Source organism: Dipodomys merriami, unplaced genomic scaffold (genome assembly GCF_024711535.1).
Source record: "Dipodomys merriami isolate MVZ:Mamm:240054 unplaced genomic scaffold, mDipMer1.0.p SCAF_26, whole genome shotgun sequence".
NCBI classification, from domain to species: Eukaryota; Metazoa; Chordata; class Mammalia; order Rodentia; family Heteromyidae; genus Dipodomys; species Dipodomys merriami.
The window spans coordinates 8,985,563-9,012,110 of record NW_027204048.1 but is presented as its reverse complement, the minus strand read 5'-3'; the positions used below and the strand labels follow the sequence as shown (position 1 = coordinate 9,012,110).

Here is a 26,548-nt window from a genome sequence, read left to right as displayed (position 1 = left end):
AAGAAATTCCAAGTTATCCAAACATGCACGGTTGACGTTTGTTTATGGAGCAGTATGATATAGACCTTACTTCACTTAATATAATTCAGACCCAAAGAAACATAGGTTGCATGTGTAATAATTAGAATGTGCCTCTAAATCTACAAGTAAACCCAATGTATAATAAAAGACAAATAGACACATGAAGAAATGTTCAACATCCCTAGCCATAAAAGAAATGCAAATCAAAACAACATTGAGATATCACCTCACTCCAGTTAGAACAGCAAAAATCAAGAACTCTAACAACAACAGATGCTGGAGGGGATGTGGACAGAAAGGAACCTTACTTCATTGTTGGTGGGAATGTAAACTTGTTCAACCACTTTGGAAAGCAGTATGGAGGTTCCTCAAAAGACTTCACATAGATCTCCCCTATGATCCAGCAATCCCACTTTTGGGCATTTACCCAAATGTCTACAAACAAGACCACACTAAAGCTACCAGCACAACTATGTTTATTGCAGCATTATTTACCATAGCTAAGATATGGAACCAACCCAGATGCCCCTCAGTAGATGAATGGATCAAGAAAATGTGGTATATATACACAATGGAATTCTATGCCTCCATCAGAAAGAATGACATTTCCCCATTTGTTAGGAAATGGAAAGGCTTGGAAAAAATTATATTAAGTGAAGTAAGCCAGGCCCAAAGAAACATAGGTCCCATGGTTTCCCTTATTTGCAATATCTAGTATAGGTATGAGTCAAGCGGAAAAGGTCAGATAATATGATGTTAGGAAAACGAACCCTTAAATATGTATTTTAATGTTTTCGTTTCTTTCATGCATGTGTTTCTAACGCATTTATAAGATTATTTCTTTGTTGCTTTGTATGTCCCTCCCCCACAGTGTAACCCCCGCTTTCACTATATTTGATGTCAGTATAACATGTGGAGGAGATGGGGACAAACAAGTCGTTTAAGGATTCAGGTGGACCTGTTGCAACAATGAGAAGTACAAAATGTCATGTCAAAACCAGCTTTACAATGTCGGTGTGGGGAGGGGGAGGGAGGTATGATTGGGTGGGGGGGAGGGGGGAGGCTGGGAAGGGAGGTGAAGGGTAAACAAAAGAGGAGGCTGCAATGCTTGGTAAGAAATGTATGCATTATCCTGCCCATGTAATTGTAATTGTAACCCCTCTGTACAGTATGTTCTCAAATAAAATAATATAAAATTTAAAAAAAAAACTACACGTGCATATGCGAAATTAAACAGAACTCTAAACAGTCACACAATGAAACCAAAGGAGGATATTCTTAGGAAAGGACTTATAAGAGCTCAATAGCTATGTGCATAAGATCATATAAAATGCTGTTTATTGACACAAACTCCAAGAAATGGAGACCGAAGGTTTTTATTGTACTTTTTGTGGGATTTTTTTGTTTTTCCCCTTTTGTCGCTGTTTTTTTTTTTTTTTTAATTTCCCTGCCTTTTGTCTTGTATGTAAGTTAAGTGTATCTGATTTGGAGAGGGGAAGGGGAAACACAGAAACAGAGGGACACATGGTGAACAAATGCAGCAGTGATACTCACTAGATACTATGATGAAAATCAACTATATAACTTAGGAGGAAGGGGGGACAGGAGGGAAAATACTGGGAGAAAATGAGGGAAGGGGTGACATTGTTCAAAAAGAAATGTACTCCAGACTTAACTTATGTAACTGTAACCCCTCTGTCATTACCTTTACAATAATTTTTTAAATAGAGACTTTGGTACTAAACCTGTTATAAGCCTGATCCCACACACATAACACCACCACTGGAAAAATTCCAATGCCTTTTCTGTTGTGTGTATGTAGAAGAACTCAAGTGTGCAGCCAGCCAGTCTGCTGATTCATTCATTCAGTAAAATCACTTAATGTCTTTATGCTTTGCCAGAGAAAATTGTCCATCTATTTTTCCACTCATTGATAAAATGGTGTCTTATGAGTTCTCTGAACCCTGCAGAAGAAAGCACTTATTCAGTACTCACAAAAAAAAAAAAGAGAGAAAGAGAGAAAAACCATAGAAATAGGTCCTATTGGCAATTTTTTGAAAATGAATAATTGTCTAACATGACGGGAAATCTGAGTCACCGGAACGATGGCTCAAAAGTGACACACATCTGCAGATTGACAGACTGTACCCATTTCTGAGGTGTTTTTTTTTTAAATAAGAGAGTTATTTGGGGGGGGCTGGGAAGGTGGGCTCAGTGGTAGAGTGCTTGCCTTGCATGCCAGAGGCCCTTGGTTCAATTCCTCAGCACCACATGAGCAAAAAGAAAAAAGCCGGAAGTGGCGCTATGGCTCAAGTGGTAGAGCGCTAGCCTTGAGCTGAAGAGCTGAGGGACAGAGCCCAAGCCCAGAGTTCAGGCCCCACGACCGGACCCAAAAAAAAAAAAAAAAAGAGAGTTATTTTTGGCATCAACATATATACAAACAGGAATCCTCATCAAAAATTTGGACTACAACACCTGAATACTTAGCATGAGTCTCGATCATTAAGGAGGTCAATCAGTCTACAAGAAGGAAAAAAAGTGCTGAGGACTTAATTATCAGACATACCTCTGCTGGTCTTGCACTGGTGTTTTGTTTTTAAAAAAAATTTTAGTCCTGCTTCAAATAGCTTTTAATTTAAAGTAAAAAAACAAAATGTACTTAACATTCATTACTAAGAAAACAGCAAAGTGATTAATGCTATATGCAAATATGGCTTAGTGGGTAGAGTGCTTGCCTAGCATGCATGAAGCAATGGATTCGATTCCTCAGTACCACATAAACAGAGCCACTGTGGCTCAAGTTGTAGAGTGCTAGTCTTGAGCAAAAGAAGCTCAGGGACAGTGCCAAGTTCAAGCCCCAAGACTGGCACAAAAAAGGAAGGGAAGGAGGGAGGGAGGGAAGAAAGACAAACCAAAAGTCTGTGAGCAGAGCAAAACCAACCCTGAGATAAAAAGAAAAGAAAACTCTATGTGAAAAAAATGCCTAAAATTCCAGTTTTCCCTTAATTGTGCCAATAGCTTTTTCAAGTGGTAGATGGTAGAGGTAAAAATCAATTTTGTTTACTTGTATTTTTGACACAATTTAGTTGCCCTATGATTGAGATTGGATTCTAAATCTACTTGGTAAAAATAAAATAAAATAAAAAACAAAAAGGAATAAACTACTCAGTTTCACCAAAGATATATGGCTCCAAGAGTGAAAAGAACACTCAAAAAGTCAAGATTTCTGTCGGGTGCCAGTGGTTCATGCCTATAATCTTAGCTACTCAGGAGGCTGAGATCTGAGGATCGAGGTTCAAAGACATCCTGGGTAGAAAAATCCCTATGGGATTCTTACCTCTCATTAACCTCTCAAAAACTGGAAGTGGTGCTGTGGTTCAAGTGGTAGAGTGCTAGCTTTGAGCATAAAGAGCCTTAGGGACAGAGCGCCTAGGCTCTGAGTTCAATCCTCACAACAACAACAAAAAAGTCAAGATATCCAAGTTCTATTTGTGGCAAATCATTCCTAATTATTCCGGACTGAGTTTTTCACTCATAAAAAGATGGAGGAGGTTGAACATAATAAGCACTTTGGTCTCTTGATATTCTGTTATTCCAGAGAATTTAAATCAGGACAATTATTTTTAAAAACATGTATATAATTAAGAATGATTAGTAGATTCTGTAAGTACAGTACTTAAGTCTATGAGAGTTGGGTAGAATTAAAAACAAAAATAGTAGTGCCTTCTACCAGTTCCATTAAAACAATTGCAGATAGAGGATTCACCTGTCAGCATATGCAAAAAAGACAGCATTAGTCAGTAAAAATAAATTTAGGATTAAATTTACACTTTGCCATAAAAGTAAATTCACAACTAATTAGTATAGCTGATAGAATTCTATTGGAAGAGCCTCTTTATATTGAAAAGCTTAATTGAATTCTCAAGCCTTTTCTCTTGTCTTTCACCTAACAACTCCACCCAAGGCAACCAAGACCAAAAAGAAGGAAAGAAAAAAGTGAAGAGGGGAGAGGAGGGAAAGAAAAGAATAAAGAAGAGGAGAAAGTGAGAGAAGAACACCCAAAAGTAAGAACTCAAGGTATTTTAGATCTGATATATTGGCATGCTTAAGATTTTTGTATCTTGATGGCTCACAATGAAAATGTTCATTCTAATGAATCAACACCAGAACTAATAAATCTTTCCCTCTGACTGCTTTCAAACTCTTAAAACACACACCTGTAAATCAAGTCAGAGAGGAAATGACTTAACCTGAAAGGAAACGAAGGCACAAACACATTTAATAATTCCACTCATTTTTCTGGAAAAGCTTGACTTTCATCAAAACATAAAATCATGACTCTACCTTCTACCGAAGGCTCCAGCCATCGCTCCTCCTGGATTAAGAGATTAAACAAATGAAAGCAATGTTAACTGATCCATTCAAGAACATTCCAAAAGCACAATTTCCATAATGTCTATTTACAGCCGAAGGCCCTTTCTTAGTAAATATCATTAATAGACTCATCTAGAGTCATAATTCATCTGATGAGCCAGTTAATTATTAATTTTCATACATCATTTCATTTCCTTAGGCTACATTTAGCCTTTGTTACATTTTCCACTCCTTCTGTCAGGAGCATTTCTCTCATCCTGCAGAGAAAACCTTTATACTAAGACACACAATATGCCAGTCAAAAAGCAAACTACTTGTATGTCTGTTTCATATACATACACCTCCTAAGCCATCTAAAATAGAGTTCTTCTTGATTCTTTTCGTGTTGTCCCTTCCAGTTAATGATTGCATAATTTCATTAGCACTGCCTTTTCAACCTCATTGCCTGGATCATTCATAGGAAGAACTCCTCCTGTTACCACTTTTGTAGCCAGCAGAATATAGAAATGAAAAACCTATCGATAGATAATGTAAGTTATTGGCATGCACGGCTGCAGTGTGAAGCACATTTTGCAATTCAATCAAGGACAGATAGAGCTGAATGTTCTTAGATCCCAAGAGTTCATTTTAATAAGCAGGATGTACCTTGTCCTAACACAGGTGATTGCCTCCTCAGAAAAGACTGTATAAACAAAAACCAATCATGTAAGGCATTTTATTGGCAACAATATAAACACAGCTATATTAGATGTCACCAATAAATCAAAATTATTCTTGTCTGCAATTTTAACAAGAGGAAAATGCAAACATGTGCTTGGGACGCTGGAGAATATTGTGGAGGAAATGTATTGAATATTGAATATACACAATATTTCTCTAAATTGAAACTAGATGCTCATATTATGGTAGATTAACCCACAACTCATAACCCACAACTCATAACTTTATCCAGTGAAACTGACCAATTCTAAGAGCTGATCAAAGAAGATATACAAAAACAGTTAACTCATCATTATTAAAATGTAGAGTAGAAAATTTAAAAGGTTTTGCCCAAACCCAAAAGCACACCATCTCTGAATATCTAAAATGCTATTTATTGAGACAAATTCTATAGGAAATGGAAACATAGGTTTTTTTGTGGTTGGTGGTGGTGGTGATGGTGTATGTTTTCGGGTTTTGTTTTGTTTGTTCTTTTGTCTGCTTTTGGAAAGGGGGCAAGGTGTGGCACAGAAATGAAGAGAAGAAAGGTAAACAAAAACAGTCTTGGTATTCAGACACTCAGCAGATACTGTAGAAAGTGAACTATCCAACTTGTGAGCAGGGACGAGAGGGAAACTGGGAGAAAGCAAACAAAAGGGAGAGATTGTCCAAGAAGAAATATACTCTTAGCCAGGCACCAGTGGCTCACCCCTATAATCCTAGCTACTCAGGAGGCTGAGATCTGAGGATCACGGTGCAAAGCCAGCCCAGGCAGAAAAGTTCACAAGACTCTTATCTCCAATAAACCACTAGAAAACCAGAAGTGGCACTGTGGCTCAAGCCAGTAGAGTGCTCACCTTGAGCTGAAGAGCCCAGAGTTCAAGCCCCATGACCAACAAAAAAAAAAAAGAAAAAGAAAAGAAAAGAAAAGAAATATACTCTTGGCCTGGCACAAGTAGCTCACACCTGTAATTCTAGCTACTCAGGAGGCTGAGATCTAAGGATCACAGTTCAAAGCCAGCCTGGGCAGAAAAGTCTCCATGAGACTCTTATCTCCATTTAACCACTCAAAAACCAGAAGTGGAGCTGTGGCTCAAAAAGTGGTAGAGTTCTAGCCTTGAGCAAAAGAGCTCAGAGGCAACATGCCCAGGCCCTGAGTTCAAACCCCACAAGCAGCACAAGAAAAAAAAAAGGAAATATACTCATTACCTGACTTATAAAACAGTAACTCCTCTGTATATCACATTACTAATAATCAAATCACATTTTAAAAATAAGTAAAAAATAAAGATTCCACCCAAGAGCTAGCATGTGTATAGATTTTTACTCCACTATTCTCAAGGTCTCACTTTGGTAATTGTATTATAATATTTATTCTGAACACTAACATGTACAGATGGTACTCAAGCAATATAATCAACGGTAAAATAAAATCAAAGAGAGTTACACTAATTAAAAAATAAGACAAATTAGTGTTCCCTCCAGAGATTACAGATCAGTCTTCAAAAGACCTCTCAGAAAAGATAATACATTAAATATTATGGTTTCCACCACATATAACCCTGGCTTTCATTTATCTGTGGCTAAAGCTAATTAAAGATAGATCCATTTTAACATTTTAAATGTTTTGTTATTATAAAAGTGATGTACAGAGGGGTTTCAGTTACATACGTCAGGTAACTTGTATATTTCATTTGGAAATGTCACCCTATCCTTTGTTCTCTCCCAGTTTTTCCCTCCCATCCCACTCATAAATCGTATAGCTCATTTTGAACATCATGTTCAGTGAGTACATTTTATCATTTTTTTTATTTTTGCATTTTGAAAATTTTTCTCTAAGATGAAAATAATTCTTCCCCAAGTATATGGAGTCAAAACATTGGCAGTGCCAAAATTTAAAAGTATAGTCATGACATTCACAATCTGGGTAATATATAGGGACAGGACAGAAAAAAGAAGGGAAAGGGAAGGAGAGTGGATGGAGAAAATAAGGAATGGCCAAGTCTAACTCAGAAATGAATTCCAGTTAGTCAAGCCTAACTTATACAGCGACATTAAGAACCTTCCACACAACGACAATTAGAGATTGCTGGAAGAAACTCAAGAGCCTACAGAAAAATATAGCTGGAGAGTAATATTATCAGTTTATTAACCTCCCTTGGAATCCACTTTCCACACTTTAGTACATCTATCTCTATAACTAACACAGCCTCCTACTTTACTAAATGTCATTAGTCTTAGCAATAACTACTTACAAAGTATTTCATTGACGTTACCTCAGTCATTAACTCATCATTGTGTCTAGAAAGGTCTAAAAATCTGTGGCCCTACCAAAAATGGCAAGAGAGAAGGAGATAATTAGGGATTCCTTTGGCCAACTGAAAGATATGCAAAATGAGAGTCATCTTGGAATACCTTAGCCAAGTTGAGGTATGAATAAGACTAAATTCTTGTATCTACGGTTAATAAAGTTGTCTTTCTAAAGCAATGGTTTTCAATTGGATTGTAATCAACTGGTAGCTCGTAAAGCCAATTACTCAACAGGTAAAATACTTTTAATTAAATATAATAGATTATAAAATAGAAACTATCAGATTATAGCAAATGGTGATGCCATAGAAATGATCAAGTATTGTTTTACTTCAGTTATTTGTGTTTATAAATCTGCCAAACTATAGCTAAAATGAAGAAGATCTAAGAGAAGTCTGACATTTTTAGCTATATGAAAAATAAAGGCTAAATAATTCAAAGCCACATTCCTCCCCCTGCTACTTTGTATCAATAGTCATGGATCGATCAGTTGGACCTAATATGTAATGACTGATCCATGCGGAGAATCAACATAAAAATGATTAACAAATTTTAGACCTTCACCATTGCGGGGGGGGGGGGGGGGGGCGGGGGGGTGACTGTGCTCTTACAATGCAAAAGAAAGAGAAGTTGAAATCAACACATTGCAGACTTTGAGAACTGGGGGGTGTTTTTCCCCCAAAATGTGTTCTTAATATGAGTTAACCATGAGACTCTGAGACCAAGTATTTGAAATGGAAAAATGAACACATCCCCTATGATGTCACCACTGAATTAATTACCTGAATCGCACAGAGGGAGAGAGAGAGGGAGAGAGAGGAAAAGGGAGAGGGAGAGGAAAGAGGGGAGAGAGCATAATATGGCGACGACGTGAGACACAAAGGCTTTTTCAAAAATATAAAAGCAAAGTAACTGGCTGGAGATTTTTCTTAAAAAAAATTCATACAGGCCAGGGTCATGCCTGTAATCCTAAACTACTCAGGAGGCTGAGATCTGAAGATAATAGTTCACAGCCAGCCCAGGCAGGAAAGTTAGTAAGACTCTTCTCTCCAACTAACTACCAAAAAAAAAAAAAAAATGCCAGAAGTGGAGCTACGGCTCAAGTGGTAGAGTACCAGCCTTGAGTAAAACAGCTTAGTGATAGCCCCAGGCCCTGAATTCAATATATATCCTCATACAAAGAGGGGCATGGGTAGTAAACTATGGCATAATGAAGAAAGCGTAAGGTTACATACAGCAACCTACTACTCAGTCCATGTGAATAGCTGTTTACAAGGCTAAAAATCACAATCCACCCAAAGGGGTAATAAATATTGACTTATGGAAGGTTCTAGAAAGAAAATGTATCACTCATATTCAAGCACATTAAAACATCCCTAACACTCAAGTGAACTGACTGATTTCTTTCCTTCAGTGTAGTAGTTATTGCTTAAAAGTGACCAATGCAACTATTTTTAGCTGTTAGTAGACAGAAGTTTTATACAAGTTAAATTATGTTCAATGACATCAGTGTAGAAATATGAATGTCCACAACAATGACTAGGCTCTTAACCAACATGACAACATATTTATTAAAAAAAAAAAAGTTAACCTTCATGAATGACTCAGCCAAGTTGCAGACAGAAGTGGAACCTATTGGTCATGCTAAAAAGGTTGGGAAAACATTAATCTAGTTCTTCACACACAAGAATTAAAAAAAAAAAAAAAACCACCATCCTGAGCCCTGGCATCTGGTTGACTTTCTGTGCACAGTACTTAGGAGGTACAGAAATGGTTCTTCATAGCTGTGGCTCAGAACAACAAAAACCACTAAAGTTCAGCAAGCTTGATCACTATCAGGGAACCCACCGGGAACAGGGTTCGATCTTATGCTGTGACCCTACGTGTCCAAGACTTACTGGCTCTGAAGAGATGGGCAGCCTTTCCTTTTCTTAGCCAGGCCAGACAAGAAGAACATTCTTCATCTCAAGACTGCCCTCAGCTCCTTAAAGCCTTCATGATTCGCAGACAAATCTCCTGATCTTGTTCCCAAAGTGGAACATGACTGTACTCTACAAAGAGCGCCTTACAGTCTACCTCAATTGTTATTCCTTCCTTTCACACACATGCACACGCACACACGCACGCGCACACAGATGCTACTCACCCTGCAGGCCTTCCCTAAATACTCACTTGATGTCATTCCTAATCTCTTCTAGGTCTCCACATCTCTGATTTGTAAAATGGGGATCATTACACTATCATACACAGTTCATAATACGAGAAAAGAGCAAATGAGAAAATGCACAGGTATGTGATTAGCTCAGTGCCTGGAACATAAACAGATCTAATAAATGTGAAATATTTCATTGTTCATGGCTCCTTTTCAACATTTACATTTAGACTATTATACATTGCATTGTGGTCATTCTCTCTGCAAATCATAATTTCACTGTTTTAAGTTTTATGTAATTTATCTTTGAACTGTCTCTTGCCCTTATATTTACACCAACTTTTATATTTACATTTTCACCACCAATTTATCACACTCAATACTGTTGCATAGATACATGTATTAATTATATGGCTCACAGTGTACAGGAAGTATGGTATAAGTGAAATATATCACCATATTCCACTTCTGTGTGTGCCTGCTGGTACTAGGGCTTGAATTCAGGTCCTGGGTTCTGTCCCTTAGCTTTTTTGTTCAGGGCTAGAACTCTATCCCTTGAGAGCTACAGCTAACTTTTTGGTGCTTAATTGGAGGTAAGTTTCCTGCCCAGGCTGGCTTTGAACTGCAATCCACAGAGCTCAGTTTTCTGGGTAGCTAGGATTAAAGGCATGGGCCACCGATGCCCAGCTACAACCCACTTGTATAATTTATTACCTGAATAGAGCATACGATGTACCTGTGCAGTCATGAGCACGCAGTCTCATGCCCTGCGACCTATGGGACTAGATGAATCACAGTCCCAACAAACTGCCTAGTCTATTTCTCGCCATCCATTCCTTTTGCAAGTAGGAAATAGGAACTCAGAAATTCTACTCCACTCTCCTGGGCAGGCACTTCACTCTTGTCCAATCTCAGCCTGTGGGTGAACAATTAAAAAAAAAAAAAAACAGCTAACTACTGCAAAAGCAACATAGTTGGTTCAGTCCTAATAGCAGACTTCTTTTGCTGTGGGGGTTTGGTCCTCACCCAGAGACTACCAAGGTCTTGTCGCCGTGGAAAAAGCACCCAGCCACTCACCTGAACTAGAGTCCCACTAGAAGTGTCTCGTGTCTTTTCAGCCACCCTAACCAAGCTATCACTAGGATATAAACATGGCTTCTGTTAATTATTAAGTTATACCTCATAAACTAATTCCAGAAGCCAAAGTGTTTTCATCATTTTTTTTCCAAAGGGAATCCAAATGATTGGACTTATCAAAAGGTAGTTTTGAGCAGGCCTCTGGTGGCTCACGCCTATTATCTTTATTCAGCAGGCTGAGACATGGGGATTAAGGTGGCCAGGAAAGTCTATGAGACTCTGATCTCTACCAAAAAGCCAAAATTGGAACCTTGGCTCAAGTAGTAGAGGACCAACATTGAGTGAAAAATCTAAAAACAGAGCCCAGACCCTGAACTAGAGACCCAGTACAGGCAGGAAAGCACAAAAACAGTAATGGTATGGGGCAAAAAAAAAAAAAAAAAAAAAAAGTCCCACCACAATCAAGAATGTTCATTTGGTTATTCCATCTTTGTATTTTTTAATACATGGGGCTTGAACTCTGGGCCTGGGCGCTGTCCCTCAGCTCTTCAGCTCAAAGCTAGCACTCTACCACTTGAGCCAAGGCATCACTTCCGGTTTTCTGGTGGTTTGTTGGAGATAAGGGTTTCATGGCTTTTCCTGCCCGGGCTGGCTTTGAACTGTGATCCTCAGATCTCAGCCTCCTGAGTAGGTAGAATTATAGCCACCCACACCAGGCTCCATCTTTGTATTTTGTAAGTAGGCAAAACTAACATATCTGTTAGCAAGCAGGGCAGTGGTTAGCTTAGGGAAGCAATAACTGGAGTAGTGGGTGAGTGATAGCTCTGGTTTGCTAGTAACATTGTTTCTAGATCCAGGTGCAGTTTGTCAAAACTCTTCAAGCTTAATAGGTATGTTTTTCTGGAGAAATTTTTTGTTTTGTCTTATCTCAGTTAAAAAAAGAAAAGTTGGCTTTTGTATCAACTCTGCCCTAGAGTTGGAAACTAGGAAATCTTGAAAACGTCAACATTTTTAAATCCAAGTTAATAATAATGTCATCTAAAAGTACTATGTCTCATCTTCCTTGAACGAGAAGGCACTATGGGTTTTTGCAAAGGTTTGCTAGGAGCCTTCTTATCTCCATCCCTGATAAAGTCTATGAATCTACCAAAGTTAAAAAAAAAAAAGTTAAGCCCTGTATTGCCACCTTATTTATAACATCCTCTACAGAAAATAATTACAGAAACCACAGGAAATGACTTCTCCCGGGATGAGAAAGTGCATAGGATACCACTTCCTGAATTACCTTCTTTCCAAAGTACTCCCCTACAATCTAGGAGAATTGCAGCTCAGCATCCCAATTCCAAAGATCAATAACTACAATAGGAGAGAAACCAAAGTAGAAACAATGTCCTTGGGTTTAATTTCCTAGCAGGGAAAAAAAAATGGAGGTGGGAGAAGTAATCTCATGAACTGCTGAGGGCTCTTGTGAAAAACTACAGAAGGAAGACTACTTTGAACCCCATAAACTAAGCAGGAGTAATACCAAACATTAATTTAGTATTATTTAACCTTCCCAAGTCTGCCTGTAGTTCACTGAAACTTTCACTCACTGTGGTAGGCCCTGGAGTCTTTAAAAAAAAAATCCCATTTGGAATAATAATTTCTTCCCAAGCAAATCCACCAACCCCAAGTAGTCAACCTTTGCTAACCTGACTCATCAAAGGAATTGTGATGGAAACAGGGACCCCAAGAAAAGATGCTTTCCCCAAACTGGACTCAGATAAACCAAAGGGAGATGAATAGTAGGCACAATTAACTACTCACATTCAAAGAATACTCAGTCCTTCCCTCCTCCCCCCCAAAAAAGTTAAGAAGCTACCAATACACAGAGTTGTTCTGGAACTAATAACTATGACCCCACCATCACCACTACTTCTATTCAAAAGTAGTGTTAGAGCCAGTCTGGCTGTAAGGACTTCTAGTGCAACATATGACAACTATAGTAAAAGATAACCCTTAAACTCCAGCAGGTTCTCCAGTGCAAAGGGAGCATACAATTATAACAGCACAGTCTCTAGATCACTTTCAAAGTTCAGGAACAACCTTCACTGTTTTTCTCCAAACTTTTACAGACTGCACCTGCTTGGCCAGCAAATTTGGAAGAGGGAGAAAGGAATAGGAGTCAAACTTAGTAAGCCAGCCACCCCCCTCCCCACCAAAATAAAACGGGGGGAACCCATGTTGTTTTAATAGTGAGGTTCAATGGAGAAGATCTAGAGTGAGCAGACACCTGGCTGTCTCCCAAAGAAGAAATCATGACTCACTGAAGCTTTTTCAGAAGGGGTAGGAGAGACTTGACTTCCCTACTGGCCAAGAAATACTCTGAATACTAGGAACTGAAGTTAAGTGTCCTGAGTGCTACAGCCTTGGACACCACCTCTAATAGTGTGTGTGTGTGTGTGTGTGTGTGTGTGTGTGTGTGTGTGTGTGCCTGCCTTTGGTCAAGCTCCTCTCTCGCTGGAAGTTTGAACTTGAGATCCCAAGTCCCACAACCCCTGGGGAACTGGTTTTCCTGGAGGGAGCTGCAGAATTTCCCACTCCTCCTCAACTCTGAGGTTCTGAGGCCCCAACTTTCAGGAGATGTTTTATGCTCTAAAAGCAGATTCTGAGGGACTGCTGAAAATGAGCAAAGAATTCTGTCCTGTAAATGGGGGACCCCCATCACTGCAAAAGTGCAGTTACTGCCCCCCCCAGGAGGCTGCTCCCTGCAATTCCGGAAATAACCTCTTACCCTGTGCCCCCTAAGTGGGCCAGAGTGGTTCCCAGGAAGCCCTGGTGGGAGGGTGAGGTATGCAGATGGAGAGGGCCTTGGGAGATTCTTTGAGGACAGGGAAGAGGAAAAAAGGAGAGCACCGGAGCAGGGAAGCCCTGCGGGACTCCTTACCCCCTTAGAATGGCCTTCCTGGGGGTCCTAGGCCCTCGCCCCCTGGTCTCCAAGGAGCTGAGCGGAGCGAGGAGCCGGTCTGGAGGTGGACGCTACACAGCTCAGGGTGAGCGCGCGCGCGCGCGGCCGAGACCCCTGACCCACCCCCGCCAACCCCCACCCCACCCACCCCCCTCCCCGTCTCCGCCCCTCACCGGAGTCCGCGAGTGAACGGAGCCGAGCGCAGCAAAACAAAACAAACCCGTGCCGGCTTCCTGTTGTGCAACCCAGTCCTGAGTAAGTGGGGGGCTGAGAGCGCGCTGCTGGCCTCCTGCGAGGAAACCAAGCGGGGCGGCTGGGACCGCGCGCACGCGCGCGCAGGAGCGCGCAGGAGCCCGCAGGAGCGCGCACTGCCCGGCCCGCGGAGGCCCGGGCCCGGCTGCAGCCCCGGGGAGAAGCCACAGCCCGGCTCGCCTTCCCTCCCCGGGACAGCAGATTCCCCGCCGGCCACCAGCAATCCCTACCGGACAAATGCCACCCACCCCTCACCCCGCCATCTACAGAGCCTTAGAAACCTGGCCTCCAAAGTTTCTCCTTCCAGGTACCTTAACTGAATCATCCAGAGGATGACAAATCCGCCCAGGACGAAGATTTCCAGACACTTTGGGGGTGACTTCCTCGTCGTCCCTCCACCACCCCCGTCCCCAGTGACTGAACTCCAGTGAGTAACTTGGAACTGTCGCTCGGGGCAAGGTGTGTGTCTAGGGCAGCCGGTGGCTCACTCAGGCTTTCCAGAGAGCGACTGGAGAAGACACACAGGGTCATTTATAAGGACGGGAGCGAACGGGACAAGGTTGACTGAAGAAGACTTGAGACATTTTCCAAACACTCCTGACATTTTTACCGGGGGCCCCGTTTAAGAAAAGGAAAAAAAGAAAAACAAAACCTTAAAGGCCAGGTGACGAAGCTGGCGGGGGAGCTGAGCGTCTGCAGTCCCCGCCGGGGACTTTGAAGTTCTAGACTTGGCGAACCCCTCCCACCACCAACACCCCACCTCCTCCATCCCCAACTTGTCATCTGTACCCATCACCAACCCCCATCCCCAAAAAAAGAGTGGGGATCCCCAGCTTTAGGCAAGACACGCGCAGAAAACACTCCAATGAGTTCCACCAACACGTGGAAGTTGACACCGCAACTTAAGAGCCCCCCACACACACATACACGCACACACACCCGCGCCAGTGTACACGAAAGACCTCAGAACACCCCATCCAACAACCGCTTCGCCAAAGTTGCCCTTCCGTGGGAAGTTGGGGTGACGTGCGCCCCTTGCCCAAGCGGTCCTGTAACTTGTCCCCAACTCTGTGTAGGTTCCCAACACTGTAGTTGGAGACCACACACACACACACACACACTTCCCAAGACAAGTGAAACTTCAACACCTTGCTGCTCCTGAAAGTTTCCTTCCATCCCCACCCCTTCCTGGTCCAAACACCAGGACCCCCAGGACCCGGCTGGGTTGCTGATTGAAATGCGACTGTCCCGATCAACCCGGGAGGGTCTCCAGATCTACAGGACCCTCCGATGGGGGCGGGGCGGGGGCGCGTGTGTCCTTCACCCCGCGCGATTGCCACCCGCCCAGCGTGGAAAATAAAAGTACTTCCAATCCCCATTCTTCCAATTCTTTCTGATCTACACCACCACCTTCCCTACACACACGCACCCCGGTGCCTCCCTTCCCACCTGCGAACCAAGTTCCTATGGCATCCACTTACCAGGTAACCAGGATTTCCACAACAAAGCTGCGGTGTGCCGGGTTCCTGGGCCGAGCTCCGCCAGCGCCCAGCAGTGACAGCGGGGTGGGGGGGGGGCGGCCGGCGCTGGGGAGGCGCCGGGACCCGAGGCTCCCGGGCGCTCGGCGCGCCGCACGAGCTCTGCCTCCTTCCGAAGTCAAACTCCCATCCAAGCCCGGGACCGAGCGCGGAAACCCGGCCCGAGTGGCGAGTGTGTGAGTGTGTGTGCGTGCGCGCGCGCGGCCGCAGGGGGAGGAGGCAGACGAGGGGGTGGGGGTGGCCGGACCCTCGGCATCAGCTCCCGCTCCCCGCCGCGCGCGGACACGCGCGCACCGCACTCCGGACCTCGTTGTTGTTGTTGTTGTTGTTGTTACAAAGTTAAGCGGGGACTTTGTGCCTCTCCCGTCCGGTTCATCCTCGGCCCCGGGGCCGAGGAGATGCGTCTCCAGGCAAGATCAAGATGCAGGCTAATTGCTGCCGCCGCCCCCCCACCCAGGTTCCCCGGTGCCCGGTTTGGAGAGGGGGAGCGCCGGTGCGAGCCCGGGACTGTGGCCCGCGCCGCGTACCCGAGAGCCGCGGCCCGGGCTGGCGGTGCCCGCTGCGCGCTGCGCGCTGGTGCTGCCCGGGCGGCTCGGTGTGGACGCGATCGCCGGCCGAGGGGGAGGGGGTGGGGGGGAGGGGGGAGGGAGGCTGCCGGACGACGAGTGTGGATGCGTGTGCGGCCGCCAGGACCCGGCCTGTAGCCAGCTGCTTCCTGAGAGTGAGCGGCGGCGGCGGCGGCGGGGGCGGGGAGGCCCGGGGCGGGCTCGCGGTCAGAGGCTGACCGGTCCAAGGCGGAGCCTGGGTCTCCCTTCTCCAGGCGTCATTTCACACACTGCAGCCCAACTCACTCGCTCCTGTGGCCCCGGCCCCCAGGGAGATCGAACTTCAGAACCCGGCGATTGGAGGAAGGAAACTTTTAACTTTTTTTTTTTTTTTAACTTTCAGGACTTACGTGTTGAATTTTCTTTCTTTTACATGGAAGTGTCAGTGTTTGCACAAGATTTGAGGTCAAAGCATAAAGAACAAGAGATTTTAAAAAAAAAAGTGGTAAAAGGGAGAAGAGTAGAAACTACAAAGTGGAAAAAACAGGGCCCAAAACGGGGTTCTGCACAAAAAATAGGGTGCGGGTCATGTTGGACGTGTGGAACAGGAAGGATCCCCTGGCATCTTCCCAAGGAATGGACAGGAGCAGAGGCAGGTAATGTTAGTGTGCCACGGGAATAAGCCTAAACTCAGGCTGCTACGAACGGGGATGAAGGCATCCTCACATTTCACCTATGTAACGCAACTTCTTCCTTAAAGATGCAGTAACTTCAGCCTCGAATCCAATCTATGCTCTGACCCACGCCTGGTGGGCTGGATCAGCTTTAAAAGCTTCTCGCCAGAGGGCTTGATGTTAAAGAAAGGAGAAGACAGAGAGGAGGAAGAAGAAAACAACTGGGAGTTGAACCCAAGGCCTTGAAGTAGGGTCTCAATAACTAACAGTGCTAGCTCCCTCACCTTCACCTTCCCAGAAGCTGGGGTGACAGGTCTGCACTTTCAAGCCCTGTCCTTGTGAGTGAAAAAAATGAGGTGCCAGAGACACTTAGAATTCCATCAGTTGGAGCATCTATTTTGTACTCACTCCAGTATAGAGTACCATTCAATAATGCAATACAGATGGAAGCCCTGGGGGGAGGGGGTGGTTCCTTTGCTAATTCCAGCACTCAGGCAGCTGAAGGCAAATAATAGCTGGAGAGTTCAAGACCAGCCTGAGCTATGTAAGAGTCCCAGGCCTGTTTTGCTAAATAACGAGAGAGAGAGAGAGAGAAAGAAAGAATAAAAAATATATATAGTGAAACTAAACAGATTAAGTTTGTCAGGGGTTAAAAAAAGAAAGATGTATCCCAGAAAGCCAAACCAAAAAGGACATTTTTTTCATGTATCTTCATGTAGGAGCATTACTATGCTTAGGTCTTCCGCTAAGATAATAAGTCACATCACCAAAAGAAGTCCAGTTTTTTCCAGCCATGTGGCTCAAGCCTGTGACCCTGGTTATTTGGGAGGTAAAGTTTGGAGGAATCAAGATTTGAGTCCAGCCCAAAGCAAAGAGTTCAAGAGATTCCATCTCAACCCAAGTGTTGAGTATGTGAGTGGTGGCCTGTAACACAAGTAGGAGGACTGCAGCTCAGGGCAGCCTGAATATAGAGCAAAACTCTAGAAAATAACCTAGGAGTTTCCTTGCTCATGTAATTGTAACCCCTCTGTACGGTATTTTCACAAAGATAAATAAAATAAGTACAGTTTAACTATGCTTTTAAAAACTGTCTTACTGTGACCCTCTTTGCATTTCCTTGGGACACGCGAACTCAGCAAAGTATTAATCACCAGAGTATCTGTCGGCAAGAGTGAAGGGAGGAAAAATAAATTAATAAGAGCTTAGGATGAGTCCTTCTGTCAGTCTTCCAGTTTCTCCTCTGTTCTTCATCTACTTTTAAACACAAGTGCCCAAAGCCCAGGATGGCAATAGATGGGTTCAGCCACCTGTGAGGAAAGAAAATACTCGTAAAATGAAGCATGCGGCAGCATCACAAAAACAAAGAAATCAAATGGTAGAAATTGTCATGACTATTCTATTGTGGCTACTTATTGCAACATGCCTGCCGTTCATATTCAAACTTCTCCTCACTAAGCCCAGCCTTTAGGAGAGGATCAGAATGGGAATACAGAACCTTCCAAGCATCATGGGAGTCCTGTTCATCATACTTTTATGATGTATAGCTTTCCCGCAGGAATAAAATGAGGTAGAGGCTAATTCCCAGCCTCTTAAGTAAAAGCTGGGAAAGGTAGTAGAAAAAAATAACCTTAAATATCGTTTCAAATACAATGGTTTTGACACATGGGTTGATGTCTTGGGGGCTTTCAGAAGTTTCCAAAACTTCCCACTTGATGTAAATAACATAGCTGTGAGAGAAAAACAACATAACACTACACTCTGCTCAATGACTTCTGGAAGTTAAATACTGGGGAAATTATGAGTCATTAATCTGGAGATCCCCAAACTTCTCTTTATTTATATGAAGCATGTTAATTAAATGCAATTTTCATAAGCCTATACTATTTCTTAGATATCTACCACTAAATAGGTACAGTGCTTTGATTGTAATATATATATATACATATCCATGGATTATAGTTTTGTTTGCATACACATGCACATACATACATATATAGTAGTGGTTCGACTCCTGTCATCCTAGCTACTCAGGAGGCTGAGATTAGAGGATCATTGTTTGAAGCCAGCTGGGGCAGGAAAGTCCATGAGACTATCTCCAGTTAGGAATCAAAGGGAAAGAAATGGAGGTATGGGTCAAATGATAGAGGACTAGCCTTTAGCACAAAAGCTCAGGCCAATACCCAAGCCCTGAACTCAAGCCTCAGAATACACAGAGACACGCAAACAAGTAGTGTTGCCAATCAACTTCTAGAGTGACTCAGAATGAGATCTGTACCTCTTGGGGTCTGAATCGTGGGGATTTAGGAGTGTGTTAATGAGCAACAGTGGGAAAGAAAGTAATGTACTTCAGATTACTCTGCTCTCATCATGCTCAGAACGATGCCCTGGCAGCTTTTCAGCCAGATAGGTGGGAACTGCAGCTCATCCAGTGTCCTCCTTCTCTAGAGACCCGTGTTGTGCATGAGACTCAACCGCTGACTCAAGGCAGCTGACTCAGTAGACAGGGCCCTATTGCCAACTCAAGTCCAGTTTTTATTCATGTGAGAACTATTCAGGGGAGTATCTAATCTGTCCAACAACCGGGACTAAAGGAATTGTTGGTCAAGGGAATAGTACATGGGAAGATGTTACATAAAGCCTTTTGCCCAGTGCTTTGTGTTATAGCTTATCCTCAAGGAACAGGAGCTCTTGCATGCATTTCCTCATCTTTTCTCAAAAGAATTAAATGGCCACTAGTAATTCTTGATTCAAAAGCAGTAACACTGTTGTTCAGAGGAGAGCTGCAGAAGAACCAGATTTCTCATGTGACAAGCCCCAAGTTCTTTCAACCTTGCCACACTAGGAAATAACTGGGAAGTTGGGCACTGGTGGCTCCTAGTTGTAATTCTCAAGAGGCGGAGGTCCAAGGATCATGGTTCAAAACCAGCCTGAGCAGCAAAATCCAAGAGATTCTTATTACCAATTAACCACATAAAAGCTGGAAGTGGACCTGTGGTTTCAAGTGGCAGAGTGCTAGCCTTGAGTAGTAAAGCTAAGGTACAGTGCCAAGTTCAAGGCCCAATACTAAAAAATATACAAATTAAATAAGACAATAAAATAACTAGGTTATTCTCTTTGAATATGTGCAAAGCATATTGCAGATTGTAAAGTGCATGGCATCTTGTAACCAATGCTGAATGAGCACAACTAATATTCCATATTTTATAGAATACAGAAGAGGTAGGAATGCTCTCTTACAATGTGATATGGAGTAATCTGGTTGTTTGAATGAGATTTCAGAGGATGGATGGAGTAAGTAAAGGCAATCAATCCAAGTGAAAGAGTCAGCCTGAAAGAAAGCACAGAAGACATAGATCCTGAGTAGATGTGCATGCAAAGTGAGGGCCAAAATAGAATGTCCACAATCACATAGCTACAGCCATGGAACACTCCGGGAGTGACCATCTTAACAACAGATCTTCAGGAGAAAGTTGGGTATGATGGTGAATTCGGCAGGCTGACGCATAAAGATTGAAAGTTTTGAGGCCAGCCTGGACCACACAATGAGTTCAATGCTTGCCTAGGCTACACAGTAAGAACCTTTTTCATAAAGGAAGAGAAATCATACAACTTCAAGAGAACTACTATTTGGGTCAAACTGCATGATCTCACAGCAGTCCATTCACAAAGACAAAGAGCTATAATCAGATCCCACTCCTGTAGAATACCCAGAGAAAAACAAATCTGATCCCTTCCAAAATGCAAATATGTTCAGCTAGCAGCATGAGTCATCGTATGTCTAGCTATTAATGCACACACACTCACACTCACACCAGCTGGCAGAAGTCCAGTTAGGCAGAAATGCAATGGAAAAAGTCAATGTGTGCCAAATTAAAGAGAACTAAATGTGTACGATGGACATTTTCCATTTTACCTTCCTGAACAAGGAATACAAATAGTGGAATGTAGTAAATTATGTCTTAGGTTATCATTTTGATAACCTAATAAAACTGAAGCTGATCCTTCTACAATCTGCCATGAGCACAGTTGGCCTAGATTCTTCTTACCTATCAGTGATGCAAATTTTAACACTTCTTTTTTAAGTGTGCACCAGTGGCTCACACATATAAACCTATTTACTCAGGAGGCTGAGATCTGAGGATTTTGATTTGAAGTCAGTCCAGACAGATTTTCCAGCTCTTATCTCCAATTAATCACCAAAAAGCCGGAAGTGGAAGAATGCCTCCACTGGTAGAGCACCAGCCTTGAGCAAAAAACCTACGTGGAACATTTGTCCCTGAGTTCGAGCCCCAGGTCTGACAGGCCTGTACACACACTCGCACACACACAATCTTGTTTATACCTATTGCGATCATAGCATCGTACTTGCTTTCCTTCGTAAGATCAAAACCTTAAATCATGATCTTAATATGTGCCGTTCCAAATGCAACCAAGAAAAAATAATTTTTTTTACTTCATACAATCTCAATCTCTTCGGATTGGCAATTTTCTATCTATTTTATATAAATCCTGAGATGCATCTAAAATTCTACAGAGGCCAATGGGATATTTCTAAGATTCACCAAAGTGTAAATGAATTATAAACATATAGAATATCCTATAGGCAGCCAGTTACACATTTCCAATTCAACATATTTATTTTTCACTTACTTATGGTGCTGTAAAGATAATTACTTGGTAAAGATGATATGTTACAGAAGAGGAAGAAGGGAAGAGGAAGAGTTAAAAGAGAGTGAATTTGATCAGGTGACATTAGATGCGTATATGGAAATATCACAATGACACTCATACATAGTATACAACCAATATTTACTACTAAAATGCTTTTTAAAAGCCACTGTCTTACCCCTAAATACCTTCTATAAATGTTTTTGATTGGCTGCAACTTGCTTATCTTTCCTATGTTGTTTATAGGTTAACCATAGTGCTGGGCACTGGTTAACTAATTAATGCTAATGGAGCGAATGAATTCATTAATGTCAAAGTGGAAGAATAATTTCCTACTTTCAGAAAGAGAGAATAGCACTGAGAATTTGCCTTTGTATATTAGTATAATCATTTTCATATGAAAAGAGTCTAAACAGATACCCCTCTCTTTTGTACTCTTGGCTTTTCTTTTTTTCCCTAGATGAAAAATTCCATCTCCGTGCTTAGCAGAGAATCTTCAGAGCAGAGAATCTTCACCCTGCTTCAGTCTGACACCTGCTACTAGATCACACCTTGAATTCTAACCAGAAGACAAGAAAGTCATACTACATGATAGAGGATGAGGGTATGGAGGAAGGTAAGTAAGAGAGAGACATAGAGAAAGGGAGAGAGAACAAAGAGCAGAACAGCTCTGACACAGCATCAGGCTTATTGAAGCTAACACACATTAATTTGGAGGTAGAATTAGTCTCTGGAAGAAAAAAAGTAACTTGGTGACTTCTCAGGTTCTTCATTGGCTCACTCACAAGAAGGTATAAATAAACTTGGAAAGTTGATACAAATCCAAAATTCCCAGGATGTGGAAGAGCTCAAGGTCTATGCACACTTCTGTTCTCTTTTAACCATATAGCACAGGGAAGGGTATAATTTAGGTGTCTATTGTTCAAATGACCAATCACCTTTAGTGCATCACCCCTAGGTAAAAGTACTGCTTCCCTTGAGGCTGGATGGATGCTCCAAGTTCATGATCTCACTTAATTTTCACAGTAGCCCAGTGAGGTAGGACCTAGAGCAACCTCCAGCTAGGTGCTATGGCTCATGCCTGTAATCTTAGCTACTCTGTAGGCTGAGAGCTGAAGATCATGGTTCAAAGCCAGCCTAGGCAGAAAAGTCTATGAGACGCTTATCTCCAGAAGCCAGAAGTGAGGCTGGAGGGGTCAAATGGTCGAGTGCTAGCTACCCTAGAATGAAAAAACCAAGTGAGAGTGCGAGGTCCTGAGTTCAAACCCCAGTATCAGCACTAAGTAAAGCTACTTCCATTTCACAGATGGAAAAATAGAGATGTGAGATAGTTTCCCAATGCCATGGAGTTATGTAGGACTAGCCTTACTTTAAATAGAAACATTTTAACTATTGGCCTCCCACCCTTAACAACTTGGAAAAGTACATCCAAACATTTATTTCTTTAGGGGGAAGTTGATGGAATGGAAGGAAGGTATGCATTGAAATTACAGCCCCTATAATAGCGTTCAAAAAGAAATATGCTTATTACCTTACTTATGTAAGTGTAACCCCCCCCCGTTCATCATCTTTACAATACATATACTTTATAAAATAAAATAAAAAAGAAATTATAAACCATAGAATTCCCAACTTCACCACTCACTGGTAGAGGTTGGTTTCTGACCCACTGGGAAGCCCAGTCCTACTACCTGAGATATTTCAGAGATAGAATAGGAAATGGTGCCATGCTGCTCGGCACAGGTATTAATTGGGGACTTTCTCTATTTCTCATGGGCAAATACCCACAAGTTTCCAGGGAAAGAGACCCGATTTAAATTCCACCTCTAGGGATGGCCTTGAAATCTCAGAGAGAAATTTCACTTCCTTCATCAAAGCGAATAGCTCATAAATCTTGGCCTAAACCAATCACTGCAGGGCATTCCCCTAGCTACAGGCATTGTCGCTAACAAAGACATGTGACCGACCACAGTTTGGGCTAATGAGAGGTGAAGAGGAAAGGTCCTTGGTAGATTATGAGAAGGTGGACTTTCTCTCTTAGGAGCTGTGGAAAGACAAGAGTGAAAGCTATTAGCCCACAGTGAAAACTGACACCCAGTGGATGAGAATATAAAGAAAGTTACTGAAAACAGGAGCCAGGACCCTGATAGAACCATACCTGATCTCCATATGACCTCTTAACTTTCTCATTTATTAAAAAAAAAAAGTTCCATTTTTAAGCAAACAACTGACAAGTTATAGAATTGCTTTAAAGATAAGCAAGACAAACTTTAAGATGCAGACCACCTAATAAATGATTAAATACTTGTCATGACATCATGGTAGCCTGTTTGTTTTCTTTTTACAGTGAAGCTACAATTCATACTTTCTTTGGGACCCTCCTATCATTTGGATAGTATAATATTAAGCAAGAGACATTCCACTTTTCCTGTAAAGACACAATGACCCCTTTCAGACAGCTGGTCAACCTCTGAGGGTCAGCTGTGAGTAGTGTATTCATTTGGTTGTCAGACAACTGGTTTGAAAAGCCAGGCCATTTCTGCATGTTCCCAGTTACTGGTTAACGAGTGGCGTCCCAGAACCCAGCAGCTAATGGGAAATACACGCATTCCAAAATTCCTATTGAAATTGAATGTTTTCTCATACTCGGATAAGTCAGAACCTCCACATTTTTTTTTTCCTGGAATGGCAATGAGAAATAGAACAGGAATGGCATGAAGGAGACTTTCCCAGATACCTTGGAGTCCCACCTATTTTACTGGTGGTTTTGTGTTTTGTTTGTTTTTAAAACTTCAAAAGCTTGAGGTCATCCTTGCACACTCACCCCTCCCCCATGCTTTCCTGCCCTCTGTTTCATAACGAAATGGCATTTAGAACTAGCTCTAGAGATCATTTGGGGCTGTTGGCATAAGCAGCAGGGGCAGGGAGTACTTAGATTCTAGATTGAATTTAGGGCCCAGCAGTTAAGCCATTTGAACTTGATAATAATGATGTTATCTCAGCGGGTTGCATAGGTCAGAAATGTTCTTCCTGCCACTGCTTTCTTTTTCCTTCCAGCAAGAAGGGGACATGAAGGAGAACATGAGCATGTCAGGTTACAAGCGGTCAGTGTAAGCCACCATCTCATTATAGCAGGGATGACATCTAACGTCCATTAGGCACTTATTATGTACCAGAAGGGAACAAGTACTTGCAATTCATGATTTCATTTCAGTCTTATAGGTAAGGGGCTAATAAGAGACAGAGGGGAACCTAGAACTCAGCCACATCTTGGCTGTCTAGCTGGAATAATGGCACTAACTCCACAGAACCCCACTTTGGTGAAAGACATTCCAATGACACATGTGCTGAACATCATTATGTGAACAAAATATACTGTGTAACTTGATACCCAATGACCTGTTATAGGACATTACCAGGTGACACTGAATTTGAACTTTTTCACAGCCTCCTATTAGGATTTAGATTGTTTTGTCTTCTCTGAAACTCATACTGAGATTTGATTGGCATTGTAGATGTAATGAACGGAGAGGCGTCTGGGAGGAAATTAGATGAGATGGACTCCAGGTCTGTATCAATGACTTTATAAGAAGGAGAGCCAGCATAAAGACCTCCAGGATATAAGGTTCCTCCAACTTTGAGTCTCCAGAACCATGCATTGAATAAAACAGTCTGTGCTAAATGTAAAAATTGCCCATCGGTGTAGCAGGAGGAAGTGGACAAAGGCATCTACCTACCTAGCTCTCCCAAGCCCCAGCCTTAGGCATCTGCATGGAATGAGCTTTGCTGTCCAGTTCTTTCTGTTCTGTGAGTCTTCTGTGAGAAAGAGATTAATATCTCCCCACCCCCAATCTTAATCCATGGAACATGTGAATATGTTAGGTTTCAAATAGGTTGCAGATGGAATTAAGTGATATGAAGAGACTATCCTGAATTATCAACATGAGCCTGGTACAATCCTAACAGTTCTTAAAAGTGCAGAGGAGAAAGTCAGAGAAAGATTTGAAGGCCAATGCAGGGTCAGAGAGATGCGACCTGGCTTTGAAGATGCAGAAAAACCCCATTAACCAAGGAATGCGAGTATCCTATAGAAGCTAGAAAAATCAGTGGAATACATTTTGTGCTCCCCAAAAGAACAAAGTCCTGCCAGCACAACCATGCCAGAGACTCCCCTAATGGACCATGAAATACAAGTTTAGGTCATAGACAGCACCATATTTAAAGTGCTTTGTGATAGCAGCTATTGAAAGCTAATACATCTTCTGAGCTTCTGACTCTCCTATTATCCCCAGTGCCCGACACCATATATTCTTGGTCCCATAACAGAACATGACCTAACTATACTGTTTAGGAACCGAGTGTTTACCTCCCAGTCTTCCTCCTGATTCCTTCAGGAGCACTGTGAATGGCATCATGACTCACATGAGAGAGAGAGTAAACTTGCTAGTTTAAGTCTCTCTCTCCTTCTTATGAAGTCACTGCTATAGACCTGCAGAACCAGGCTCAGAACCCCACCTCATCCAATCACCTCCCAGATATCTCTTACTTCTTAACTTTGTCACTGCTTGCTTTCTGCTGGGAGGAGGGACAATACTAAGGGGGATAACAAAGAGACTGGGAATGAAAGAAAAAAAGGAGAGAGGAGGGAAGAAAAAAGGGAGGGAGAAAAGAAGAGAGAAATGGGGCATTCAAGTTGTTTGAAAGCTTTCTAGGGAGTCAGGGTAAAAAACCACTGTCATAAAACTGTTCTCCCACCCCTTTGGCTGGACTGGGTTTTGAACTCAAGTCCTCACATTTGCTAGGCAGGCACTGTGCCACTTGACCCATGCTCTCATAAAGCCCTCTTTGCCCTCTAGGTCAACCGCAATGGCCCCTGACATCAAGAACGCAGGTCTATGTCACCCACAGACAATTGGAAAGGTCTAACTGAGATGACCTGAAAACTCAGAAGCTGAAGGCAAAATGGGATCCGGTCCTGACTCCACACGTAATAATGGGGTCACTTCAGAGAAACCCCTTAGTCTTTCCATCTGCAAAAGAGGGGCGTGGTGGTGAATATACTATTGGTACTTGATTAAGAGCAGGGTACTGAAAACTAAATAAGTGAATGTTCCCCAACTGCTTAGAACTGTATCTTCTACACAAAATGTAAAATAAAAACATTTGCTAAATAAAATAAAGTCAGCATGCATAATCTCCAAATTTTTTACTCTGGCTTGTCATGCTGTTTAATCTCTCTGTGTGTGTGTGTGTGTGTGTGTGTGTGTGTGTGTGTGTGTGTGTCTGTGTGT

The 26,548-nt window shown here is 42.4% G+C and overlaps 1 protein-coding gene and 1 long non-coding RNA gene across 2 annotated transcripts in view; one reads left to right on the top strand and one right to left on the bottom strand.

Moving 5' to 3' along the window:
• Glis3 (GLIS family zinc finger 3) overlaps positions 1–15,854 on the bottom strand; it is a 452,494-nt gene extending 436,640 nt beyond the window's left edge. Inside the window, exon 1 of the mRNA XM_070035664.1 lies at positions 15,314–15,854. The gene's annotated coding sequence lies outside the window, so the exon portion shown is untranslated. The remainder of the gene's footprint in view (positions 1–15,313) is intronic.
• Positions 15,368–26,419, top strand: LOC138836962 (uncharacterized). Its single transcript, XR_011375129.1, has 3 exons — positions 15,368–15,546; positions 21,718–21,873; positions 26,114–26,419. It is a non-coding gene; the product is annotated as an uncharacterized lncRNA (long non-coding RNA).
• The last annotated feature ends 129 nt before the right edge of the window (positions 26,420–26,548 follow it).